Raw genomic sequence first — 26,742 nt, forward strand, 5'->3', positions numbered from 1 at the left:
CCCTTCCTTCTGCTTTCCACTGGGAGTCAAAGCAGCACCAGGTCCTCACCAGATGGGCTGCTGGATCTTGTACTTCCCAGGCTGCATAACTGTAAGCTCCATAAACCTCTTTTTATTCCTTATAAATTACCCAGTCTTAGGTATTCGACAGAATTGAATTGCTTGGGTAGCAACACAAAACGGATGAAGGCGTCTGTATTCCCAGGACCTGGGACAGCACCTGGTAAATGCAACCTATTCAGCAAATGTTCTCTAGAATCTTTAGAGATTTGGGAATATGAAGAAAAAAAAAAACTAGAAAAATGGGGTGGCAGATATTCCGGTTAAAAAATATTTCAGGTGAATTCTACAAACCAGGGTGGGTTTCAGACAACTGTGAATCATGAGTATACTTATTGGGAAAAAAATTCACATACCTAAGACAGCTACTCCTTGCGGTAAGCATTGAGGGACTGGGGCAATGAGAGGCATAAGCTGACTACAGAAAGTTAACTCTGACATTTTCAATTTTAAAACAGTTTCGTTTCCTGTTTGAAAACTTTGGGCCGGGCGCGGTGGCTCAAGCCTGTAATCCCAGCACTTTGGGAGGCCGAGATGGGCGGATCACGAGGTCAGGAGATCGAGACCATCCTGGCTAACCCGGTGAAACCCCGTCTCTACTAAAAATACAAGAAAATTAGCCGGGTGAGGTGGCGGGCGCCTGTAGTCCCAGCTACTTGGGAGGCTGAGGCAGGAGAATGGCGTGAAACCGGCGGGGCGGAGCTTGCAGTGAGCCGAGATCGCGCGCCACTGCATTCCAGCCTGGGGCACAGCAAGACTCCGTCTCAAAAAAAAAAAAAAAAAGAAAACTTTGGGGGTCTTTTTCTGAACAACTTTTTTTTTTTTTTTTTAATAGAAGGGGCAGGTATCAATTTTTTTAAAAATTTCAAGCTCTAGGTTTTGTTTTTAGAAAACATTTCTCAGAGGTTTTTCATCATGGATATTTGAAAATGCTGATGTAAAGAGACACATCTCAATTTCAATGCTGTCACAGCCATATTGTCCTTCTTTGGAGAGTCTTTGAACTAGAGTAAGCCATGGAAGCTTGATATTGTACAATGTGGTTGCCTATGATGACACACTGACCTGTCCAAATTTGTAATCTGCACATTTTAATGTAAATTGAGTAGTTGATGTAAGGACATAAATTATTTTTAAAGTCAGTAGACTATATTACAACAACGACGACGACACCCTAGGATTTCAGCATTTGCAAACTTCAAAGAATACTGAAAACTGGCTTAGGCTTTTGTTCTGGGGATGCTCAGCTATGCAGAGGAGATGCTGGGATTTCTGGCAGCCATCTTGTCTGCTACATAGTGAGACCTTATACGGAGAACGAAGTCAAGGAACACCAAGAAGGACACAGTCCTGATAGATGTCTAGGGGTCCCCAGACCCAATGTAAATGGAGCCAAATTAAGACAAGCAGAGCAGAGAGATCAGAGGGAGACGTCCCTGATTATTCCACTGGAAGTCCAAATCCAGCCATGCTTGAAGTTAGTGCATCCCTGGTTTTCCCATTTTCCCAGTTTTCTGAGAAATAAATTCCCCTTTCCTCTCTTGGTTCTGACTTTAACTAGTTTGATTTCTGATTTAATCACCTGTAACTAAAAACATTCTCTGTAATAAACTGCATCACGAGGTTATTGGCAGGATAAATTGAGATTATATACATAAAGCATTTCTTGGTGCATAGTAAGGGTTCAATAAATAGAATTTAAAAAATAAAATCTATTATAATCTGAGAGTAGTTATTGTAACTAACATAGGTCAGACAGCAAGTAAGAAGTAGCCAAGATTTCACAGTTTAAAAGTTCAATACTTATAATTTCAGCAAATTGAAAGGATCCGGGATGGAACCAATATGATGTGGTGGATAGAACTTGGGTCGTAGAGATAGATAGACTTGAGTTTGAAGTCCAGCTCTGCCATTTAACCATCTGAATTACACTGAGAAAACTGCAAGCAATTCTGAGGCTTTGTTCCCTCATCTTATAAAATGGGGATAATAGTGATAGTGGCAGAAGGCAGTCAAATGCCTAGGAAAATAGGGACAGGTCCCTGGTGAAACCGGACCTTCAAACCAAAGAGAGTTTAAAGCCTGAAAGCCAAGCTACAAGTCTCAGATAAATCCACGAACTGGATTGAGAACCTCTCTTCCTATTTGGTGTGCTTTCCTCTGATCGATCCCCACCCTTCACCTATTTTACATACACCTACCCTTCCCTTGAGCTGTGCCTTTTTTAGCCATTTTTTTTGCACACTCACAAACCAATCAGCATGCACTCCCCCATTCTGAGCCCATAAAAGTTCCAGACTCAACCATAGTTGGAGGACCACTCGCCTTCAGGTGGGGGAGACTCCCCAACTTTGGGTAGGGGGAGGCCAACTCAGGTCCCCCTCTCCACTGAGAGCTGTTTCATCACTCAATAGAACTCTTCACCTTGCTCACCCACCAGGTGTTAGCATAACCTTCAACTTCCTGGATGTGGGACAAGAACTCAGAACCCGCCAAACAGTGTGTGTGAACAGAGCTGTAACCCTGTAGCACTCCCCTCCTGCTCACCAAGCAATGGGAGAGGGAGCTGCTGGGTGCCACATGCACCAGTTTGTTGGGGCAGGACTGAAAGAACTGTTAACATGCTGTAATACCCTCTTAGGGGCTTTGGGGTTGCTGGCATCCCAGAGTTTTTCAGTTGCCACCATGTTCCCCTCTTCCACATGCTGGCACCTAAAGTGGGAGCAGACCAAGACATGCCCGGCCCACTCATAGGCTGGAGTGCAAGCCAAACACAGCTGCTGGACCAAGTGGTGGAGTACCTCCTGCAGCAAGCCCAGAGCCAAGCATGGCCCTGGGCAGGGGCATTGCTGGCTGCGGAGGTCACCAGCTGGTGAAGCGACACCCAAAAAATCCTCCTTGTAATAATTAAGATAATCAAGAATGTAGCATTATTCCTGGCACATAGACTTTCAGTAAATGCTGGCTGCCTCCCTCCTCCAGCATCTGCCACCACTACATGCTGGCCCCTTTTACAGGTTAGAATTTTATTTGTTAAAGTGAAGCACAAGGTTTACTGCCCCAAAGTATCTTTCCTTATGATGCTTCTGAAGGTGTAGTAAGGCTGTTGAAGACTTGTAAAGAGGGGTTTATTGTTTTATATCCAAAGTGTTTTCTAATGAATATTTTATGGTTTTTCTCACTGTTTGATAATTGTGTAGGATTCAAACAAGTGAGGAAACTTGATTTGTTTTGGAGAAAAAAAGAGAAAGAATCACTATAACTAGTGATAGAGCCCATCTGTTCTGGGTACCAGAGAACCCCAGTTGGTGACCCCATCCCTGACTGCAGCATTAAGTCCTGAGTAATGTAACCCAATCAGCTGGTAGCATTCTTCTTAATGTCTCCTATTGTTTAAGCATGGTCATTTGCCTAAATCTATACAACAAGACTAAATTAAAGGATATATACTTCAGTATTTTACATGCTTCAGGTAAAGATTTCTCACCCATGCTGACATGAACATGGAGCACAAAGCTTTAAGACCACGAATTTTTTAGCTGCTGTCTTAGCACTATGAGGGGACCCACCCTTAGGATGAAGCCAGGTGCTGAGGACAGCAAAGCACAGGAATGGAAAGAACTCGTGTCTATGATAACATCTTTGAGCTGATAATTATACTGCACCTGGATCCCTCCTACCTCTGGACTTAAGGTTATGTGAGGCAATGGATTTCCTTATTCTTATGAAAACCAGTTTCTGTGAAACTGATCAATATTAAGCGTGAAGCATGCTTCATGAAGCAGCACCAGACTATAGAAAATACCAGGGCAGCTGCGGGTCACAGCCCTGAAATCTAGCCACCTGGGTTCATATCCTGCTTCCACTTGTGCCAGCTGTGTGGCCTTGGGGAACATACTCAACCTCTGGCGGCTTCAGTTTCTGCATCTGAGAAACAATGATAATAGTAGTGTTCCTCACAGGAGAAACGTGCGTAACACACACGATGTAGTGCCTGACCCGTGGTAAGTCTCAATAAAATCTGACTTGTAATTATGGTTCCCCCTAGGTGTGAAGATCATCTCAGGATCCACAGATTGATTCAAAAGTGGATTCCCAGTCCTCTTCCTTTCTATCATTGACTCTGTGTCTCTTTATTATTTTGGGTTTTTCTCACTTTTCCTCTCCTGATCTTCTCTCCTCTCATTCCTTTAGCCATAATTGGGATTGATTGATAACTTTATTTGTTGTATTTTAAAATATGTAAGTTTACATTTTCCCTTTTTAATTTAAGAAGTCAAAGAATGGAACATTTTATATTTCTTTCAATAAAAAAGAACCTCTTTATTTGCTTTATATGTATATCCCCATTCAATTTCATCTGCTTGGCTTTGGTCCAGTGTTCCACCCTGTCAGAATCATTTTCCATCTTGACACTGTCAGTTATTGGCTTTGCCATCCTTCCTGGCTTTATTTCATCTGCCTTTTAAACCTTCACCAAGTTCTTGACAAAACCTGCAATTTAGGATGGCTCTATCAGTTATCAGGTAGGTGTATGTGCTGGAAAACTCTAAATCAATGCTCCTTAAACTTCAGTGGCCATAAGAATCACCTGGAGAGCTTGTTAAAGCAGATTTGTGGGCTCCTCACCTGAGATTCTGATTCGGTGGGTCTGGAGTGGGGACTTGGCATTTCCAATAAGCTCCCAAGTGACGCGGAATAGGGCTGCCACAAATAATAGGGGCTCAGTCAAGTTAGTATAATAAGTTTCTTTCCTCTTACGTTGACGTCCGTAGGCAGGTAGTCCAGCCTAGTACCAAGGTTTCAAAACCTAGGTTTTTTCCCTCTCCTTCCTGCCTTAAATGGCATTTGGTTTCCTACTCATGTTTCAGAGTGTTTGCTTGAGCTACAGCCATCATGTCCACATTCAAACCAGTAAGAAAGAGGAAGGGGGAAAGGATGTCTTCTCTCTTTGTAAGGACATATCTCAGAAGTTGTATGTGACACTCTGCTTACCTCTTCTTAGCCAAAACTTCCTCACAAATCACACTAGCTGCAAATAAATCTGGAAAGTATAGTTTTTATTTGGGGTGTCATATGCCCAGCTAAAAATCAAAGTTTTATGACCAAGGCAGAAGAGAATGTGTTTCTGACATTACTAGTTTTTAATGTTACAACAAACCTTTCCCAACTCTCCAGCCAGAGGTTTGCAATCTAAAACCTGCAATGGGCTAGGAAGTTCCAATAAAACTCTGAATTTCAAATTCTGATCACCCCTCCACAGGTAAGTATTATTTCTTTCATTTCTGTGTTCAGGAAATTGAGTCTCAGAGAGCTTCAGTGACTTTCTTGAGATCTCTCAGTAACTAAATGCCCCAAACAAGATCTAAACTCAACCCTGCCAAAGTCCAGGCTTCTAATGTGTCATTCTACATCACAGGAATCATACATTTGTGTGCAGGATGAGCCTTGAGTCAACCAACTACTGTTTCATGCTATGCAACCACAAAACTCTGAGACCTAGACACTTATTTTACTACCATGTCTATAAGTCAACTGGAGACCAGCTGCTCTAGGCTGGGCTGGACTGGACTCCTCCAAGCCACAGCTGGGTCTGGGTCTGCTCCATGGTTCTCCATCTTTCTCAGACTTGTGGGCCTACCAGGGTAGAGCCTTCTCATGCCAAATGCAGAGAAGCACATCTCACTGCTGCTTGTAGTGCGGTCTGCTTCCATTCCCTTGACTGAAGGAAGTCACATGGCCAAGACGAAAGCTAGGCAGTACAGTCCTCCAGGAGGGAGTAAATATTTCTCAATATGTTCTTATCTACCTCAAGTCCCTATGTGATGCATTGGAATGGAAAGAGCCCCAGACTGAGAATCAGAAGTCCCTAGTTCTAGTCCCAGACCTGCCATGAATGACTTGTGTGACCTTGGACAAATTACTAGCCCCTTCTGGGCCTCAGGTTTGTTCTAGAGATCTCTAAGGCATATGCAGACTTTAACTTAAGAAGCTATGGCATGAAAAAACAAATCATTGCCTCTCAAAATTCTAATCTCCTCTGAATGTAGCTTAGTCTGTATGCAAAAATAAACACACACACTAGAGTCTTTTCAAAACCACTGGGCTAATAATGTTCATGATTCTGCTAATGACCAAACTGGAGCACAGTGCAGCTGGTCCTGCTGGTCACGGGAAGGCCCTAGAAAGAAATGAAGCCATCAAGAAGCTATTGATGCTGTGACCTTCTGTTCACAGGGCCTGAATGCAGGCTGCTCCTCTACTTAGACAGGTGAGATTTAATTTTGGTGATTTATGATAATGGCTCTAAGTGCACGGGTAAACATGTCATGGCTTATTTTGTAGAATTAATGAAGTCTGATTAATCTCTCGGTCCCCAGCAGATTCTGCTCTGAGAAATGGAGCGAGACTACCAGGCTTTTGTGCAAATTATGGCGGAAGGATTGATGGCATGAGAATCATCTGAAATCCACACAATCTGACCTTTTTTAATCCCGTGGATCCTTTAGTTGGATTCGTTGCCATCATACTGGATGACTGCTGACCAGGGAGAGACCCTTCTGTGAACACAGTGTGCAATACCACAACTGCAGCTAAAGTTAATCAAGCTAGTTCCATGCATCAGGTGCTTCACATGGTCCTTTATCCCAAGGATTGAAAAAAGCCACGCTTTTGACTTGGATGGATAGCAGTTCAAATCCTAGTCCCACAATTTAGAAGCTGTTTGATCTTGGATGCATAGTGCAGGCACTGTTGGTGTTCTTCTGTGCACATTCAACCCTGTGTCTTCTCTGTCCATATGCATCCTACAGCATGGACAGTTCCAGCATGTCACCTTTTCGTATTTTGGTGGGAGAGAGAAATATGTAAGCAACAAATTATATTGGAAATAAAACCCATGAGTGACTCTAAGCTGCAGATGGAAAAACTCAGTTTATCCACAACACTGGGGTTAAATCCTTCTTACTAAGAATTGGAGGCCAGGCATGGTGGCTCATGCCTGTAACCCCACCCCTTTGGGAGGCTGAGGCAGATGGATCACTTGAGTTCAGGAGTTAGAGACCAGCCTGGGTAACATAGTGAAACCTCATCTCTACAAACACAGACACACACACACACACATACAATTAGCCAGGCATGGTGGCATGTGCCTGTAGTCCCAGCTACTTGGGGCTGAGGTGGGAGGATCGCTTGAGCCCAGGAGGTCGAGGCTGCAGGGAGCTGTGATTGGGCCATTGCACTCTGGCCTGGGCAACAGAGTGAGATACCGTCTCAAAGAAAAAAAGAAAAAAAGAATTGGAGATGGTAAAGATTCACAGCCGAATTTAAGGCTTTTGTGTGTCGAAATACACAAACAAGGTGGGAGAGATTGTGCTGCAGCAAAAGGAGTGCTGTGATAGCCATCAGGAATCTGGATTTGAGTCTTGATTCTGCTGACTACAAAAGATGTGACTAGGGGCAAAGTTACAAAACTGGAATCTCGGTTTCCTCATCTGTAAAGTGGGAATGATAATGCCTGCCCTGCCTATTGCACAGACCTTCTAATGGAGATCCCAGAGATAAAAGCCATCAATGATTAGTAACTCCATTTTACAGATGAAGAAACCGAAGACAAAAATGTAGGCGGTGGAACAGAGACATGGATCTCGTAGTTCTTCTCCTACCTCATCTTGTACCACTGTTTTTCCCACTCACTCTGCTCCAACCACACTAACTTTTTGTCCTTCCCTTGAATAAAACAAGCTCATTTTCACCTCAGGGACTTTGCTGTTTCCTCTTTCTAGAATGTTCTTCCCCTATGTCTTCATGCACTTCGAGGAGGAATTGGCCTTCCTTTCTTGATATGCAGGAGTCAGTACAAACATCTCTTCCTCATAGAAGTCTTCCACAGACCCCCATTCAAGGTGATCTCTCTGCTAGGCTCCCTTTTGCATATCATCCTGTTATATTTTTGCTCTATCACTTCCTGAGATGATGACATTTATGTATTGACTTGTTAATCATCTCTCACTACTCTCTTTCCTGGAGAAGAAAGATCCTGAATATCTCATTTTCTGTTACATTGTCAGTGCCAAGAACAGGACTTGGTACATTGTGAGCAGACAGTAAATATTTTTTTGAATGAACAAATTAGTATGTATAGACTTATTTTTAATGACTTTATAATATGTTGCATGGATATACCATCATTCATTTAACCAGAGCTTTAGAGATGGATACTTGATTTTTCTTTTCTGCTTTTACTTATTTTTATTTTCAAATTATTTTGCTACAGCAAACAAATGAGTATAATCTGTGTATACTTACTTGATTTTATCCATAAAGCATATTCTTAGCAGTGGGATTGCTGGATCAAAGGACAAGCGCATTTACAAATTGTGATACATATTTTCAACTTCCGCTATAAAATATGTTCATCAATTTATGCTCCCATCATCTGTGTATGGCACCACCAGCTTGGCATTCCCTCTAAGTCCCTGACAATAACACATTATTGCTGAGAAGCCTTTGCTGCCTTTCAACTTGCTCTCCAAGTGCTTCATCTACTTTACTCATTACCCAGTGAGAGGCTGTGTGTGCAGCAGCTCTGCTCTATTTCTCTGAGATCTAAGTGCTTTGGGTGATTTTCTCCTCTCATTTAGGTTGCATTCTCTAGCCTGCTGTGGCAAAAGAAGGGACATTTAAAATATATGGTAGTGTCTGTAAAGATTAGATTATTGTTCAGTAAATATTCATTATTTTCCCCCTACCCTGTGGCAAGAAAGTACTTTCTGTACTCCCTAACTTTGGCCTTGGCCTGGTGATTAGTTTTGGCCAGTAGGATGTTCGCAGAGGTTATATGAGCAGAAGATTCAAATATGCTAGTATTTTTGGGCTTGCTCTTATGCCTTTGTTTTTTTGCCATGAGAATAACATGCCTTATTTATCTAAATCAGCTAGATCAGATGAACTCCAGCTGTCATGTAGATGTGTAAACGTCTTGTCATATGACATCAAGATTTTTTTCTTATTTGTTACACAGTGAAAGCTGATACAAATTCCAAAATGAAGCTAGAGCTCGCATTTTGCAGCACTTGGCACTTTCTATGTTAAATATTAAATATTCCCTAGGGCAGTGGTAGCAGAGGAATATTTGAACCTATTGACATTTATCTTTGTGTGGGTTTAATTGAGTCTTGAAGAAAGCATAGGGCTAAATGAGTCCTAGGTGAGGACTCATAGCAGAAGGAAAGGTATAGAAGAAGGACTGTGCAAGGCCTGTCTTAGGACTAGTGAGCAGACTAAAATATAGGCTATATGTCAAAGAGTACTGTAGTAGCTAAGGTTTGAGTTAGGAAACAAAGAAATTGAAGAAGTTAGAGATAGCTTTTATTCTCAGGTTACTGATTCCAGCAAAGAAATATAAACTGCAAGGGAACCCTGGATGCCAATTATATGTCAATTATACCATAAGTCATTGACATTCCGAGGTCAACTACGTAATGAAAACTGGTAAGAGCCTAAGAATAGGCTGTCTGTGCCAAATAGAACAGGCCGGCAGGCAGCTTTATTCATACTTGTATTGTTTCCATTTAGAACATCATTATTAATTAAGCTGTATTTAATGTAGTACCAGCCCACACTTTTGCTCCTTAAATATTGTATGACTATGGCCCTGTCTTCACAGAAACAGACATCAATTGCAGTACTCAAAAGTTATTCTGAACGTAGCCTCATATTTATCCACTTTTTGATAGTATATTGTTTTTTTTAGACAGGGTCTTGCTCTGTCACCCAGGTTGGAGTGTAGTAGTGCAGTCATGGCTCACTGCAGCCTCCACTTCCCAGGCTCAAGTGATCCTCCCACCTCAGCCTCACAAGTAGCTGGGACTACAGGTATGTGCCACCATGCCTGACTAGTCAAAAAAAAAATTGTTTTTGTAGAGATGGGGTCTCACTTGTTGACCAGGCTGGTGTTGAACTCCTGGGCTCAAGCAATCGTCTCACCTCAGACTCCCAAAATTATGGGATTGCAGGTGTGAGTCATTGTGCCCAGTTGAATAAAATTTTAAACAATTATTTTGTGAGTAGTTTTTGGTATTTAATCCAATCAATTGTGGTAATATTCATTCATCCATTTTTAAATATTTAGCATCATGAGAAGTCATATGGATGCGAGTCTGAATTCCAGGTTCATCACTTACTGGTCATGTGCCCTTGAGCAAGTTATTTTACCTTGATAAGACTTTCTTCGTCTGGAAAAGAGGGTGAATAAAATGCACCCCATAAGGTTGCTGTAATGATTAAATTAGTCAATGTGTATGGAGCTGTGTTAGTCCATTTTCACAATGCTGATAAACACATACCCCAGACTGGGTAATTTATATTTAAAAAAACGGTTTAATGGACTCTCAGTGCCTCGTGGCTGGGGAGGCCTCACAATCGTGGCAGAAGGTGAAAGGCACATCTTACAGGATGGCAGACAAGAGAGAATGACAGCCAAGCTAAAGTGGAAACCCCTTTTAAAAACATCGGATTTTGTGAGATGTATTTACTACCACAAAAACAGTGTGGGGTAAACCACACCCATGATTCTATTATCATCCACCGGGTCCCTCACACAACACATGAGAATTATGTAAGCTACAATTCAAGATGAGATTCAGGTGGGGACACATCAAAACCATATCAGGAGCACATAGCATTATCCCTGGCCTCAGGGAGGCTCAGTAAATGCCATCTCCTGACATGCAGTTAAACACTTATTGAGAAGCATGAAGGGCTATGAGTCAGGTACCACGCTGGGCACAGTGAAGGAAACAGAATGTTTGTCCTCAAAAATCTCAAAGGCCAGGGACAAACCAGCCAGGGCTGACTTACAAACATAAGAAGGGAAGTGAGGGATAAAGCCTCAGCGTAGCAGCCCCTGCCTTTTTGTCTGCCTGTTGTAGAGGGACGTCCATAAGTAGTAGCCATGATTCAATCACACACCACATGCTTGGATGCCAGGTTCTTAAAACCCCACCATTGTGACTGACCCAAAGCTGGGCACCTGACCTCAATGGGGTCTTCAATTCAGTCTTCTCTGGAATTTTGTATTTATTCCAGATGGCAAATGGACTTATTCCAGGCTGCAGATCATTCTTTTTTCTCGAATTTGATTTTTTGGTTAATAAGAGTGTCACATACACCTTGAAAGCAGTACCGGATCTTTTGCTGCCTGCCCTACCTCTGTTCCTCCTTGAGGGGAAATGTGCGTTTATTGGTTGGAGCCTGAAGTACAGATTAGGCTACACTCACAACTGCCACTGGGGGGTTCACTGTGTGTTGAAGGGTAGAGACTTGTTCTCATGTCCCTCTTCTCACTTCCCTTTTGCAACCAGAGCTGGTTGGGTAAACTGAGCTTTGCCTGACCCTCTGAGACAGAGGGTCTGAGACTCTTCTCCCCACTCTCTTTCTCTCTCTCGTGTCCTCTTGCTGCAGTGATGGAAATTGCCTACATCTGCACTGTCTGCTATGGAAGCCACTAGTTGTGTGCGGCTTTTGAGTACTTGAAATGTAGCTAATGTGACTGAAGACTTGAATTTTCAATTGTATTTAATTCTAATTAATTTAAGCCTAAATCTAAATAACTTCATGTAGCTAATAGCTCCTGTATTGGACGGCACAGCTGTGCCACACAGAAAAGGCTGGCAGGCAGCTTCATTCACAAATTTTATCGTTTCCACTTAGGGGAGCAGTATTAATTAAGCTGCTTCTAACATAGTGCCAGCCCACGTTTTTGCTCCTTAAATATGGAGGAGAGAGTGAGAAGAGTCAAAATTGGATTTTTTTTTTTTTTTTTGCCTGGGGCCAGGGGCTGGGGTGGGAGAGGCTACACTTAGCCTCTGGTCTAATCTGTGTGTTTTAATTCCTCTGTACCAGGGAAGATTGAATTCAGGTGCCAGTTGCTGGCTCAGCTAATAATGAAAAGGTTTTTTGTGTGTTTGTGTCGTATATGACCACTGTTTCTTGTAGATCTATCTTTCGGGACTTCCTTACTCAGGAAGGTAATTGGTGGGGCAGGATTCAGGTATTCCCATGGGCTCCAGAAATACTACCATGGCTTAGACGATGTCACTCCCTCTCAAGTGCGGCTTTATCAGATTTAAAGGGACAAGGCAGGCCGAGGAACAAACGTGTCCCAGGAGTGCTGGCCCGGCTTGGGAGTTTGAATTTCTGGTGCACCATCTCTTGATCGCATGTCCTTGGACAAGTTACTTTACCTTGATAGGACTCAGTCATGTATGTATTATAGGTTGAGGGGTGGGGTGTCTTTTGTCTTTGCGCCAAAGTGATCTCCAGGTGAGATGACTCCAATTTGTCCAAGGGCCATCCTCTGGAGAAGGCTGCAGGTGGGAGGCGTCAGCATTGTTAGCTACAACCGCCTCCCAGTTTCTAGATCCCTCCCCTTATTTCTTTCATCCATTTCTGCCAATCTTGACTTCAAAAATTTCCCCAGATATGAGTTCTTATGCTTTCCCCAGTACCAGTTACCTTCTATGATACCAATTATTTGATTTAAAAAGTGATTAACACTCCCTAAAATTGTGGTTTGAGTCTCCCTCCTAGACGTGAGCTCCTTAAGGGCAGGAATCTTGTTTCTTATCTTCACGTCTGTATTCCATTATGGAGAAATGTGCAATGAGGCTCCATCAAGAACCTGGTTTTCCTGGATCCTGATGTAGTCTGTACTCAGCTGGGGGCGCTCAGGACCTGTTTGGAATTAAGCAGACCCAACAGCCAATCATGGCTCTGCTGCTAACTAGCTGAGACTGAGTAGATGAGTAGGTGGCTCCAAGTCTGTTTTCTTACCTGTGGAATGCAGATAGATGACAGCTACCCAACAGCGGGGTCATAAGAAAGGAATGTCATCAGGTATGTACAGTACTTAGTCAGGTGCCTGGCACACGGCAGACACTTAATAAGTGGAGTTACAACCATAATTAAACATTTATCACAGCTTGCTTTTGTTAGAAATCAGTACTAACCTGTTGTCCCTCATTTGACTGTCAGCTCTTTGAAAACAGTAACTTTGTTTTTTTCGTTTTGGTATCCTTGTTTATCCTTTCCATCCCCCAAGCACTCAGCAAAGAGCTTGGGACGTGGAGGGGATTCGTAATACTTACTAGGTTGAAGTCTTAACACATGACAGTTCCTACAGTAGGTGGAAAATGGAGTGGAAATAGAGTGAGACAGTTCAGGGAGGATGATGTAAAAAGACCTCGTGACAGTAGCATCTCCTTAGAAAAATATAGGAATGAACTTATCTATATACTGCATTCCTCAAAAGGAATTTTTGTAAATATACTTAAATGCCTTACATTCCCTAAAGGGGACTGTTTCAAACAGACACAAATACTTGACTGTATCTTCTAAAGGACCTGTTTACTTAATTCGAGAGATGAAGAGAGAGGCAGGTGGCTGAGATTTGAAGGCAGGGCTGCCAAGAATTCCATTCTGCGGCTGATGAAATGCAGCACTTTCTTTGATGGATGGTTCTTTCTTTCTTTTACACAAGACAGGAAGTTATTTCCAGGGCAGGTATTGTGTCCTTTGCAATTTTGCACCCCCACACCTAGCTCAGTGTTCGAGTGGTATAAGATACTTTGTGTTGGTAAGGTACTTGTTTAATTTTAATTAATGAGTATTGGATCAGTTGGGTTGCGTTTCTTCATCTTTGTTTTCATATCCTAAGAAAGGGTTCTCACCCTAACTGTACATGCGAGTCCTCCAGGGAGGTTTTAAGAAGACTACTGCTCAAATCTGCTCTGCAGATGTTCTGGCTTACCTGATCTAGGGGAGAACCTGAGCGGGTGGGTGATGGTCAGTAGCATCCCGGTGATTCCTCTGTGTGGTCCGATGTTGGGATCCACTGGTGAGGATGAGAGTCAGTAGAACTGGATTCCGGTCCACATCACCCACTTGTTACGTGACCTGGGGCAATGACTCTCTCTTTGGGTCTGGGCCTTTTCATCTGTAAAATGAGGGCGTTGGATTAGAACAGGCAGTTTTAATTTTTCTAGTTCAGAAGTCCATTCAGAATGGGTTTTCCTTCTCTCCAGGAAAATAAGCATACTTATGCAAAATTTGCGTATATTTCAAGGAATTAATGAAATTTCCTGTATTGGTTAGGATTCTTTTCTTCACAAGTGTCAGAGACCCAGGTCAAATTGGCACCTACCAAAAAGCAATGTAATAGTTCATGGTCCTCATAAATCCTGGAGTAGAAGTGGTCTAGGCATGCTGGAACCAGGAGCTCAAAGATGCCAGGAGGAACTTAGCTCTAGATCTTGCCTCTGCTCTCTGAGTTTTTGGCTTTCTTTTAGGAAGTGTCTCTCCCAGTGATGGCAAAGATGTCCGTCAGCAGCACAGGCTGGTATTTTACCCACCTAGCAACCCCAATTGAAAGAGCGCAACCTTTTTTTATGGTCCTGGTAAATATCTGGCCCAGCTCTGACACAACCTCTGTGGGTAGGGGGTTGGATGCTCAGCTGGCCCCATGCTTGTCACTATTACTTGGAGTGGGTAGGCTCCACTTGATCTTGATGGAGGGCAGAATGGGGTGGTTTCCCAAAAGAAAATTAGGCCGTTGTTACCATAAGACAGAGCAATAAATACTGGGAAGGCAAGGATACAGATAACATCTTACCTTGGAAGGCTGTACATCTGTGGAACCCATAGAGGTGCATGGCCACAGGTTGAAAACACCTGGACCAATGAGGTCTGAAGTCACTCTTAGTAATGTACAATGATAGATAAGCGTGGTGTTCTTATCTTATTTTTGAAAGCTTTTGGAGATATATATGAGATATATATACTATTTAAAATTTATATGTAAGAAGGGCTATTGATTTTCCTTCCATGTTTAATTTTATATTCCACTCATTTCTGGAGTGCCAGTTATGTGCTAGATCTGTTCACCCCATTTGTTTTGATGGCAGTAATGAAGCTTGCAGGCAGCTGGAAATTTGCAAAAACTCCACAGTGAGGAAGTAGAAGAGCTGGGATTCAAATATAGGCCTCCCAATCCACACACAATGCTGCTTCCAAGAAAATACTGCCTTGTGTTCCGTCCTGTTTTTTTCTGTTTTGAGAGATTCACCCCATAGACTACTGTTTAGCTTGAATGAATGGTTCCTGAAAGTGCTTTCCTAGCGTCAAGGCCTTGTAACCCATTGTCTGATGAAACGGGGTAGTTTTGTCTGTTTAAAGTTGACCTTTAATAATAATACACCCAGTGCTTTCTGCCTATCTCTTGGGACTATACTTATCTAGATTGTATTAGCCCCTGTTGTCTAGTATGTGAACCCGAGAGACATGCCTGCAACCAGTGAGTGTGGCAATTATTCCTGTGTCCAGAAAACCATAGGTGATTAGTGGAAGAGGGGTTGTTAGGTTTGGTGCCCTGGAGCACCTCAGGTTTTTTGAAATGCTAAGACCAGAATACATAACTTGTCATTTTAAAGAGAGTATAATTTTAAAAGCAGTGGTCCAGCCCAAAGAAAGTGGACGTGATTTTTGTCTGAACTCTCAAATAATTTAGCTTCTTAATCTAGGATCTCTAATAGTGATCTAATGAAAAAAGATTCACTGCTTAAGTTACCAAAAATGTGTTGCTCAACTTCCACAGATATCTGGAGAATGAGTCTAAAGGAAGAACAAAACATCCCGCCTTATTATGTGCAGAAATATTGTTGAAGAAAAGGAATAAAATGAATGATCTAGAAAAAAGGTATTAACTATTAAAGTCCATGGTAAAATACATGGACACAAAGTAGAGCTGACTTCTCTAAATAGGTTCTCTAGGCCCATGTCGTAATTCTAATACTTCTTTGCTTTTGAACTTTTCAGGATATTTGGGCACTTATTATCACATGCATATTCTCGAACAACTCACCCACATTCTCTCTAAACAGGGACACAGGTTCAAGTCCTAGCTCTTGCACTTAGTAGGTTGAGTCAATGAACCACTATTAACATCTTGTGATATCTCCTTCTAGCCTTCGTCTTTAGTATTGTCAACCATTGAGATACTAGTGCATGATTTTGTATGCTGGCTTTGTCACCAAATATAAGCTCTTTATTTTCAGATTGTTGAAAGCTCTGTTTTATATGTCATTTTAAATAGCTGCATATTACACCTTTGCATGGATACACAATGATTCTCATGTTTCTTTCTCTGCCATCAGAAGAAGTTCAACCAAGGAGGGACATGATGAGATTTGTGCTGGAAGCTTCCTGGAGGGTGACTGGAAAGAGTGTGGGTTCAGAGGGGCCAGGGCTACTGAGAATTCCTTTCATTAAATGATTATTACAGGAAAGTCTGAGCAGTATCACTGACGAAGACCCTAAAGTCTATCAGTACAACTTTCTTGATTTATAATTGAAGAAATGGAGACTCAGATTGATAAAATGACCTCACCAAGGTCTCCCAGCCTCACCTGGGGGATTTCTAACTCTCTGTCCACGGAGCTGTTTCTATTCAAGTTCAACATCTGCCACAGCCGTATCATAACTGAACATAGGCTAAACCCACTCCCAGGGTGCTGTTTCAGTAAGAAGTAGATAGAGATCTAGTCTTGAAATGCATTTAGCTGTTCCTTTTTTTTTTTTTTTTTTTTAACAAATTGTCAGTGTTATTAGTGATTACTGGCTGCTGGCTTCAAACCATTCCTTGCCTATCCAAACATAGCAAATTAAGGAGAACAAATGATGTAACTTTGTTTAAATAGAAAAAAGCCATTGAAATGTCCCCCAAAGAGAGGAAGCTATTATTATCCCAGACTTATTAATGGGAAGATGTGAATAGGCTAGGCAACTTCTCCAAAGTAATCAGCTAGAATTAGAAGTCAAAATTCCTGATGTCCACCAAGGGGCAAGAGCTCTGCTGGCAGTTTGGCTTTGCCCGCTATAGGGAGGGCCAAGTCAAACAGGATACAATTAAGGATAGAATTCCCATGCCTTCTCCTGCTCTGTGACCCCCTGACCAAGCAGCTCTTGCCAAGTTTTTTTGCTGCTGTATAAACCTTCTGACTCTCATACTGTCAGCAAGATTAAGCAGAAACAATGGGGTGGGGCTGACTCTTCCACTGCCTCCTAGCCGAGCCCCACCCGGCAGTGGCTTCACCTCTTGGATCACAAATGTTCCATCTGGAACTGGAGATGACATCTAATTGCCTTCCCAGCTCCATAATCCAAGATGTAAAGTGAAGGCCCGGCGTAGGGGCTCATGCCTGTAATTTCAGCACTTTGAGAGGCCAAGATCATTTGAGCCCAGGAATTTGACACCAGCCTGGGTAACATAGGGAGACCCATCTCTACAGAAAAAAAAAAAAAAAAAAAAAAAAAAAAAAAATTTCTGGGCATGGTGGCTCATGCCTGTAGTCCCAGTACTTTGAGAGGCTGAGATGGGCAGATCACTTGAGGTCTGGAGTTCAAGACCAGCCTGGCCAACATGATGAAACCCTGTCTCTACTAAAAATACAAAAATCAGCGAGGTGTGGTGGTCCATGCCTGTAATCCCAGATACTCGGGAGGCTGAGGCAGGAGAATTGCTTGAACCCAGGACACTGAGGTTGCAGTGAGCCGAGATCACACCACTGCTCTCCGGTCTGGGTGACAGAGCAATACTCTGTGTTAAAACAAACACACACACACACACAAATCTGAGGGTGGGGGTGTGGTGGCACGCACCTGTAGTTTCAGCTACTTGGGAGGCTGGGGTGGGAGGATCTCTTGAGCCCAGACGCTCAAGGCTGCAATGAGCTGTGATCATGCCACTGCACTCTAGCCTGGGTGACAGAGTGAGACCTGGTCTCCAAAACAAACAAACAAACAAAAACCCACAAAAAACCCAAAAACAAAAATAAGATGTAAAGTGAGAAGTATGCTTTCAAAAGGCATTTGCCAGGACTTTCTTGGTGGCAGGTAATAGAATGTCAATTCATAAGAGATTAGGCAAAAGAGAAATTCATAGCAGTTTAGTGCCCACCTTTCCCTGCAAAACCTAGGATAATAATAATAATAATCCCTGCTTATAACTGCATTAGATGGGGGCCCAAGCCTTGAATGATTTGTCTCATTAAATCCTTGCAAACTCTGAGGTGCCTAGACTTTTTTGTTTGTTTGTTTGTTTGTTTGTTTGTTTTTTAGAGATAAGGTCTCACTCTGTTGCCCAGGGTAGAGTACAGTGGTGTGACCATAGCTCACAGGAGCCTGTAACTCCTGGGCTCAATGGATCCTCCTGCCTTAGTCTCTCAAGTACCTGGGACTTCAGATATGCAACACCACATTCAGCTAATGTATTTTGTATTAAAATTTTCTTTTTAGAGACAGGGTCTTTCTATGTTGCCCAGGCTAATCTCAAACTCCTGGGCTCAAGCAGTCCTTCTGCTTTAACCTCCTAGATTACTGGGGTTACAGTCATGAGCCACTGAGCTCAGCTACTGAGGTGCCTAGTTTTATCAACCTTGTCTTATACGGGGACAAACCAGGGCCTGGGGACCAGAAAGTTGTCAGGCACAACCCAAAGGCCAGTCTCTCTATGTATCAGGCTCCAAGCTGCCACTCTCTCTGCCTTCTGCATCTGAGGAAGGACAGACACAGGCATTTGTAAGAACCTTGCATCCTGGCATTGTGACAATTCTTTAGGGGAGGTGTGATTATCTCCAATTGACAGACAAGAAAAGTGAGGCTGCCTCTACAAGAAGAAAGTATTTGTTTTATATTTAAAAGAGCATAGGGATGGTGTCTTTTTCTGGGTTTTGGGATCAAATCCAATCAGGGTGCAAGGGTGTCTATGACTGAGAGGACAGCAGCTTGAGCCTGAAGGGCTTGTGCTGAAGTCGGGCAAGCTGAGAATGGTAGTTCCCCAAGACTTGCAGGTATCTGTACGCATAAATGAGTGAATTAAAATTTACCGGTACCTTTGTTGGTCAGACCCTGTGCTGGTCAAAGTCACATTTGCCATCTCATTTAAGGTTCACAGCAACTGTGGAGTAGTATTATTTCCATTCTACAGATGAGAAAATTGAGGCTCAAAGAGGTGACATGCCCTGGATCATTGAGCTAGCAAATGGCCAAGATAGAATTTAGACCCACGAATGTCACATTCTGGATTTGGGGCTCATTCTGTTTTTCCTCAATGGTTTTATTTGGAATGAACACCGAAACTTTCTAGGTCTTTGGCCAAGAGGAGCAAAACAAACTACAGAAACACTTTATGTCCCACAGAATTACAGAATACCAGAGCTAGAAGGGCTGTTCAAGACTAGGAAATTTTGTATTCCTTGAATTTTGTGGAGTTTCAAAATGCTTTGACACTTTTCTAAGAAAAATCAACATAGCACAGATACACAAAATCTTACTTACAAGTCTGGGGGGGAAGAATCACCCTTTGCTTCATTTTCCTGTCCTTCATATCCAACACGATTTAACATGATGAAAAGAAGTGGTAAAAAGAAGCTAACTAGACTATGAGCTTCTATATTATTACTTGTCAGGATTCTCCAGAGGAACAGAACCAATAGAATGTGTGTGTGCAGATTTATATTCAGGAATTAGCTCATGCAATTCTTGGGGCTGGCAAGTCTGAAATCTGCAGGACAGACCAGCAGGATGGAGACTTAGGGAAGAGATGATTTTGTTGCTAGAGTCCAAAGACAGTGTAAAGGCAGAATTTTCTCTTCCTCAGGGACCTCAGTCTTTTTCTCTTAAGCCTGTCAACTGATTGGATGAGACGCACCCAAATTGTAAAGGATAAACTACTTTCGTCAAAGTCTATTGATTAGAATGTTAATCTTATCTAAAAAATACTCTCATAGTGACACCTAAACCAATATTTGACCAAACATCTGGGTGCCATGGTCTAGCCAAATTGACACATAACAATTAACTCTCACAGCTGTGCAAAGCAGAGCCTGGGTCTGATTCACTCTGTGTCTTCGGGGCTGAGTGCAGTTCCTGGCAGAGAGTGGCTGCTCCTGACCTGTTGGCAAATTAATGAGTCAAATTCTAAAGCTCCCAGAATGACCTTGGAGGAAGCATGGTGGAAGGCAAAGAAGGCTATGCTCAGCCCGGAAGATTAGGTGTGATTCCAAGAAGCAATTGGGAAGCAAAGAGTTGTGGGCTAGAGAGGTGACATTCAGGGACTTTGGCAGAGGTGTGGACTTCCAGTGACCCTGCAGGTGTATCTCAGTGGAGCAACCCTGGTGGGGGCTCTGCGCCTGCTGAGACGCTGCAGAGCAAGGGCTGGAGTGGAAAGTGGCTTGGCCTGGCAGCGGGAGCTCCGGTCCTTGTGCTGTCTCTGGTGATCATGCGCTGTGGGCCTGGCAGATTGTCTCACCTCTCTGGACTCAGGTGCTGCGTCTATGGAAGGGTCACGAACTGGCCATCTTCAGGCAGGATCTGACCGACAATCAGGTATGTTTGACCCAGGAAACATTTACAAAACGGTTTAAATAATCGCCAATATTAAAACATTGGCGGATTTTGGCCAGGCATGGTGGCTCATGCCTGTAATCCCAGCACTTTGGGAGGCTGAGGTGGGTAAATCAGTTGAGTTCACAAGTTCGAGACTAGCCTGGGCAAAATGGTCTCTACAAAAAATACACAAATTAGCTGGCCGTGGTAGTACACACGTGTAGTCCCAGCTACTTGGGAGGCTGAGGTGAAAGGATAATTAGAGCCTGGGAGGCAGATGTTGCAGTGAGCTGAGATCTTGCCACTGTACTCCAGCCTGGGTGACAGCCAGACCCTGTCTCCAAAAAACAAAACAAAACAAAAAAATTATATAAAACAATTGGCAGATTTCACACACAAAAAATGAGGATTTATGATTTCCCTGAAAATTTCCCTGAAGTCAGGCCAACAACTCTAGGCCTGGCTTTATCTGGTAGCCACCACGCAGACAGAGGAGCCACTGTGTCCTTAGCTGGGGAAAGTCCTTGTGCTGTCCACCACGAGGCTCCCATGGCTCTATGTGGTCTCCCTGAGGCTGAGGTTGCAGTTAGCTGCCAGTCATCACTGAACTTGTATGGTGGTTTTTCACTCTTCTATGTAACCCCACCAGGCCCTGGAGACCTTGGAGTTTCTAGACCTTGTTCTAGATGCTCTTCAAGGTCTCTAGGTCTCTTTACATGAATACCAGTATGTTCCTCCAACTGGGCCCCAACACATGTCAGGCATAATCCTAGGCAGTTTATGTGCATCACAGAGGCAAAACATTCAAAGATTCTTAATTAAAATGCTGGACAGGCTTGGTATGGAGCAATCACAGGGTGGGGCTGGCACAGAGTGGGACGGAGCAGTGAAAGGAACAACACTGTCTGGCTAATTGCATGACTTGCAGTCTGAACGGCACTAAAATGATGTTTTCTCATGGTCCAGCTGCCCTGAGAGTTCTTGCATAACATGCCTTCTAAATATATATCTCTATACCTTTCCCAAAAGAGTTTGAGAAAATTTCATTTATTTCTCTAAGTCCTTCGAATGCCTGGGCTGGACATTTGCACAGCCACAGCCATTCCTTCATATGAGAGTGCCCAGGCCGTGTAGCCTTATTACCCCCTCTAGTTGATCTTTTGAGGCTCACTCTTGCTCAAGAATCTATGGCTGTACAGTAAGAAGTAAACCTCCAAATTGTATTTTCTACGACTCTTTTGGTGGCAAGAAATCTCATTTGAAATAGATCAGGTGCAAGGGAAATTTTATAGGTGAAGTTTCACCCATACCTGACTTTAAGCAGTTTTTGGGACAGTAGATGACAAGAAGACGTAATCCTAGGACTCAAGAAGCCTGTGCTCTTTCCCATGGGCAAAGGGAGCCTGTAAGAGAAAAACATTACATTTGATTTTGGCATAGAAAGAATATGGGATTTGGGGCCAGGAAGCCCTGGCTTTGCCATATACTAGCTTAGCAAACGGTGCAGTCTCTACAGTGGGACATTGATACTCCTTTCCTTGCATGTTGGTTTTGAGAATGGGCACAATGTGTGTAAAGTGTCCACCACGTTGTCGTCTGTCATACACTAAGAGCTTAACAAGGGACAGCTGTGGTTGTTCTTATTACCATAGCCAGTAGGTAGTCTTGGAGTTGTGGAGACCCCTGTGGTCTAATAGGTCTGGGTGGTTTCAGAAAGGAGCTGGGCTCTTGCTGGGGCTTAGAGGATGGGTAGGATGTGGGTGGGTTGTTAGCACTGCAGGTGAGGGAACAGCGTGTGCATGGGCGGAGGCAGAGGTCAGCACGGCATGTTCAGGGGACAGGTCAGACTGGCCTGGCTAGACAAGAGGGTTCACATGGAGGCAAAGGGTTAGAACAATGCCTGGCTTTTGTGATAGCTGGTTAGAATTGCCCCGTGCTCCTCTCTGAAATATCTGTCCCCTTTGCCAAGTGGAAATTGGCATTCCTTGCTCTGGCCACATACCCTTTTCTCCCCTGCCTGCTTACCTGTAGGCGTAGGCAGTGGAGCCAATGAATTGTTCTTATTCTCTGCCAAGTTTCCAGTTAAGTGATTACATACCTGGCGTTTCTATGGAGCCGGCCTAGGAGTGTGTCCTGAGTGAGAGTCAACCAGACCCAAGGAGCCCACCAGCATGCAGTGTCCAGGGACAGTGGAGCAGACCAGGCTGGGGATCCTTTGACTTGGGATGGCTGCTTCCCAGGTTTCTCTACCCCTTTCTGTGTGGACAAAAGAACTGGCAATTCAGAGAGGGAACTCTTCACCCTGGTACTCAGGATATTTTACTGGGAAGAGCCCAGAGAAGACATCCAGTGCTTAGTCCAACTTCACATCTGACTTTGACTGCAGGAAACACTGCAGAGCTTTCTGAATAGGTGGTTGCAGCTCCTACTTGCAGACCCCCAGTGCAGGGGCTCACTCCCTCCACAACAACCCTTGCTTCTGTTGATGGCTTTAGCAGTTTGCAAGCTTGTCTTTGTATTGAATTATGTACCAAAACTCCTTGTGTTTTCTTGTACTGCTTTTTGTTTTATTTCTGTTTATGTCTAGTTATGAGATGGATAACATTATCTTAATAGCACTTCATAGAGAGAGCCTAAACTCTAGGAAGGGAGATGTGTAAATAAGAAATGCAGGCCAGGCATGGTGCTCACACCTATCATCCCAGCACTTTGGGAGGCCAAGGTGGGAGGATTGCTTGAGCCCACGAGTCTAAAACCAGCCTGGGCAACACAGTGAGTCCCCATCTCAACAAAAAATACAAAAATTAGCCAGGCTCGGTGGCATGCACCTGTGGTCCCAGCTACTTGGGAGGCTGAGGAAGGAGGATTGTGTGTGCCCTCGAGGTCAAGGCTGCAGTGAGCCATAATTGTGCTACTGCACTCCAGCCTGAGCAGCAGAGCAAGACTCTATCTCAAATTAAAAAAAAGAAATGTGATGCAGAGGTTGAGAGGGGAAGGGAGTAGGGAAAATTCTGGCTGAGGGTATAGGCAAGACTTTCTCAGGTTCCACACTGGGCACTCATCTTCAGGGGGCTTGTGGAGGCATGGCCAATAAGGAGAGGACCACTCAAGTTGTGAGAAAGGAGAGCAGGCTTGCTGGGGATGACTCTTCCTAGGTGCCCCTTCCCCACTGACCACGGCAACCATCTTGTTTGTTTTCATTCCCTGGAGCTAAAGAACAAGTGTGGTCTCTGTCATACGGGAGAGCTCTTTGACATTTCCTTCCTTGGGGTGAGTAAGACATAGTCCCTGGCCACAAGGAGATCATAGTCTAGAGTAGAAGAGAGATCTAAGAGGAAAAGTATGCGAAGATACTCTGTCCTGGGATGGGGTGTATGTAACAGCCAAGAGAAGGAAGATGAAGGCCCCTAATCCACTCTGAGGCATGGATCTGTCCACCCTTTCTTCTCCACCTCTAGTCTTCTCCTGTACTTTGCTGATAGTATCAGGGGTCATTTTTATCTTTTCCATTTCTAGCACTCTCTGATAGTAACATTTTACTGAATACTTAGTGCATGCTGGGTCCTGTGCTAAGTGCTTTTCATAGATTATTTCACTTAACCCACCAGCAAAGGATTGCTCTTCTCCTTCTTTCATGACTGGAGACACTGAGGACAGAGAGGTGAACTAACCTGCTCCAGGTCACACAGCAAGAAGGGGCAGGGCCGGAATGTGAATTACAGCCACCTAACCACACAGCTTCCATTCCTTCCCCCTATACCAGTCTGAATACCTGATAGATAATACCACAACAGGGTTCTCCCAACAAATTAGGGTTGGCTGGGGAAGGGTTATTGAGAAGGAGAATAAATGGGTGGGTGAAAATTGTGAAAAGCCTTCTTTTTCATGGATTACATTTGGATTCAATCTATAGGCATTAGGGAAGCATTGCAGTGTCTTAAAGAGAGCAGTTATGTCAGGTTTGCATTTAAGGACTATGTCTCTGGAGGTGTTGTGAGGGAACTGATTGCACAGAGGAAAGTAGAGGCAGCAGGCACGGTGGCTCATGCCTATAATTCCCAGCACTTTGGGAGGCCAAGGTGGGCAGATCACTTGAGTCCAGGAGTTTGAGACCAGCCTGGCCAACATGGCAAAACCCTGTCTCTACTAAAAATACAAAAATTAGCTGGGCATGGTGGCACACGCCTGTAATCCCAGCTACTCGGGAGGCTGAGACATGAGAATCGCTCGAATCTGGCAAGTGGAGGTTGCAGTGAGCCAAGATCACAACACTGCACTCCAGCTTAGGGGACAGAGTGAGACTCTGTCTCAAGAAAAGAAAAAGAAAGGAAAAGAAAAAAGAAAGTAGAGGCAAAGAGATGGCTGGGAGGCTGTTTGGCTTTCCAGGTAAGAGTTAAGGTGCAGGGAACACCATTTGGCACTAACTGGGTACCAGGCATGGCTCTACACACTTTGCCTAATAAATAATTACATTTGATCTTTACAACAATTTTGTGAGGTGCAAATTGCAGCAGTGTTTCTCAACTCTGGCTGCCCCTGTAATTACCTGGTGAGCTGTAAAACAGTGATTCTCCAAGTGTGGTCCCTGGACTAGCAGCATCAGCATCCCTGGGGACTTGTTTACAACGCAAATTCTCGAGTCCCACCCCAGACCTACTGAATCAGAAACCGTAAGGGTGGGACTCAGCAATTTTCTGTTTGAACCAACCCTTCAGGTGACTCTATGTGAACTCGTGTGTGAGAACCACTGAACTGCAGGTTAGGTGTCTTCCCTAACCTGGAGATTAGGTCTCATTGTTCCTCCCACATTCCCAAAGCGAGTGGCTGGTCTGAAGTTGTGAAGGCAGTGACATTGTTCCAGAGGCACAGAGACAGCTGCTGGATGGAATGCTTCAATCAGGAATTTATTAAGTGCCATGTGTGTACTCAGTGCCTTGCTACGTACTCTCAGGAATTCGAAAGTTAGGTCTCAGAGCCCACCTTCAAGCAGTTGAAAGTATGTTACTTATTCATCCATTCCTTCTGTAAATATTTCTTGAGCTCCTATCATGGGTCAGGCATAGTACTGGATGTGGTGAACAAGATACACGGTGAATTGTGAACAAGACAGATAAGGTTGCCACTCTCAGTGTCTTTTTTTTTTAATTTTTAAATTTTTATTTCTATTTTTTTTTGAGACAGAGTTTCACCCTTGTTGCCCAGGCTGGAGTGCAATGGAACAATCTCGGCTCACCACAACTTCTGCCTCTCAGGTTCAAGCAATTCTCCTGCCTCAGCCTCCTGAGTAGCTGGGATTACAGGGGCCTACCACTAAACTTGGCTAATTTTGTCTTTTAATAGAGACGGAATTTCTCCATGTTGGTCAGGCTGGTCTTGAACTCCTGACCTCAGGTGATCTGCCTGCCTCAGTCTCCCAAAGTGCTGGGATTAAAGGCATGAGCCACCATGCCTGGCTCACTCTCAGTGTCTTAATCCTACCTTGGAAAAATAGAAGATGAACAAGTGAACAACTACATAAATGTAAAATGGTGATATTTACTATGAAGGAGAGGAAGCAAGGTCAAATGTCAGAGTAGGAGAGAGGTGGAAGGCAGGGGTGGTGGTGTCTCTGAGAAAGGGTGATTTGAACTGAGACCTGAATTACAAGAGAGGCTTGCAAAGATCTGACACAGGGCATTCCAGACAGAAAGAAGAAGGTTTGCAAAAGCGCTGAGGTGGGTGGGAGCTCCGTGAGTGTGAGGAAGAAGCAGGAGATCCACGTGGCTGGATTTTGTTGGGGGCAGAGTCAGAAGCTAGCGTGGACGAGCACAACAGGTGGGCACCAGTGGTCCAGGTGAGGACTTCAGAGGTCAGCCCCTGAGAAAGTCTGGCAGGTCCACACAAGACTCGGAGATTATCCCCAGGCTGGCCAGACCCCTTCCTGTGATCCCCACACTTGGAAATCATGGGATCTGTCTTTGGTTCCTGAGATCCAAGGAACCTGTGGACTCTTCCAATCCAAGCTCAGTCTCCAGGAAACCCATTTGTGTGCATTTCTTTTTCTCATTCTCTTTCTCTTTTAAAGAAAAATAAACCTGGGAAAGGCTTCCTTCCACAGGGGGAACCTGGAAGCCTGTTGAAGTTCTTGTAAGGGTCACACTCTCAGAAGCTCCAGTGTTAGAGATTACTCGTCTAGTGCCTAAGTCCAGCGTTCCAATTTTACAGATGAAATTGTGGCCCATAGAGCAGGGGCTTGCCACT

At 43.8% G+C, this 26,742-nt stretch overlaps 1 long non-coding RNA gene across 1 annotated transcript in view; it reads left to right on the plus strand.

The window, feature by feature from the left end:
- The first annotated feature begins 4,626 nt into the window (after positions 1 to 4,626).
- The window catches only part of LOC107130728 (uncharacterized), a 32,268-nt gene continuing 10,152 nt past the window's right edge, over positions 4,627 to 26,742 (plus strand). The window contains exon 1 of the long non-coding RNA XR_001493240.3: positions 4,627 to 6,331. This is a non-coding gene — a long non-coding RNA (uncharacterized lncRNA). The remainder of the gene's footprint in view (positions 6,332 to 26,742) is intronic.

This window comes from Macaca fascicularis, chromosome 8, assembly GCF_037993035.2.
Source record: "Macaca fascicularis isolate 582-1 chromosome 8, T2T-MFA8v1.1".
NCBI lineage: Eukaryota > Metazoa > Chordata > Mammalia > Primates > Cercopithecidae > Macaca > Macaca fascicularis.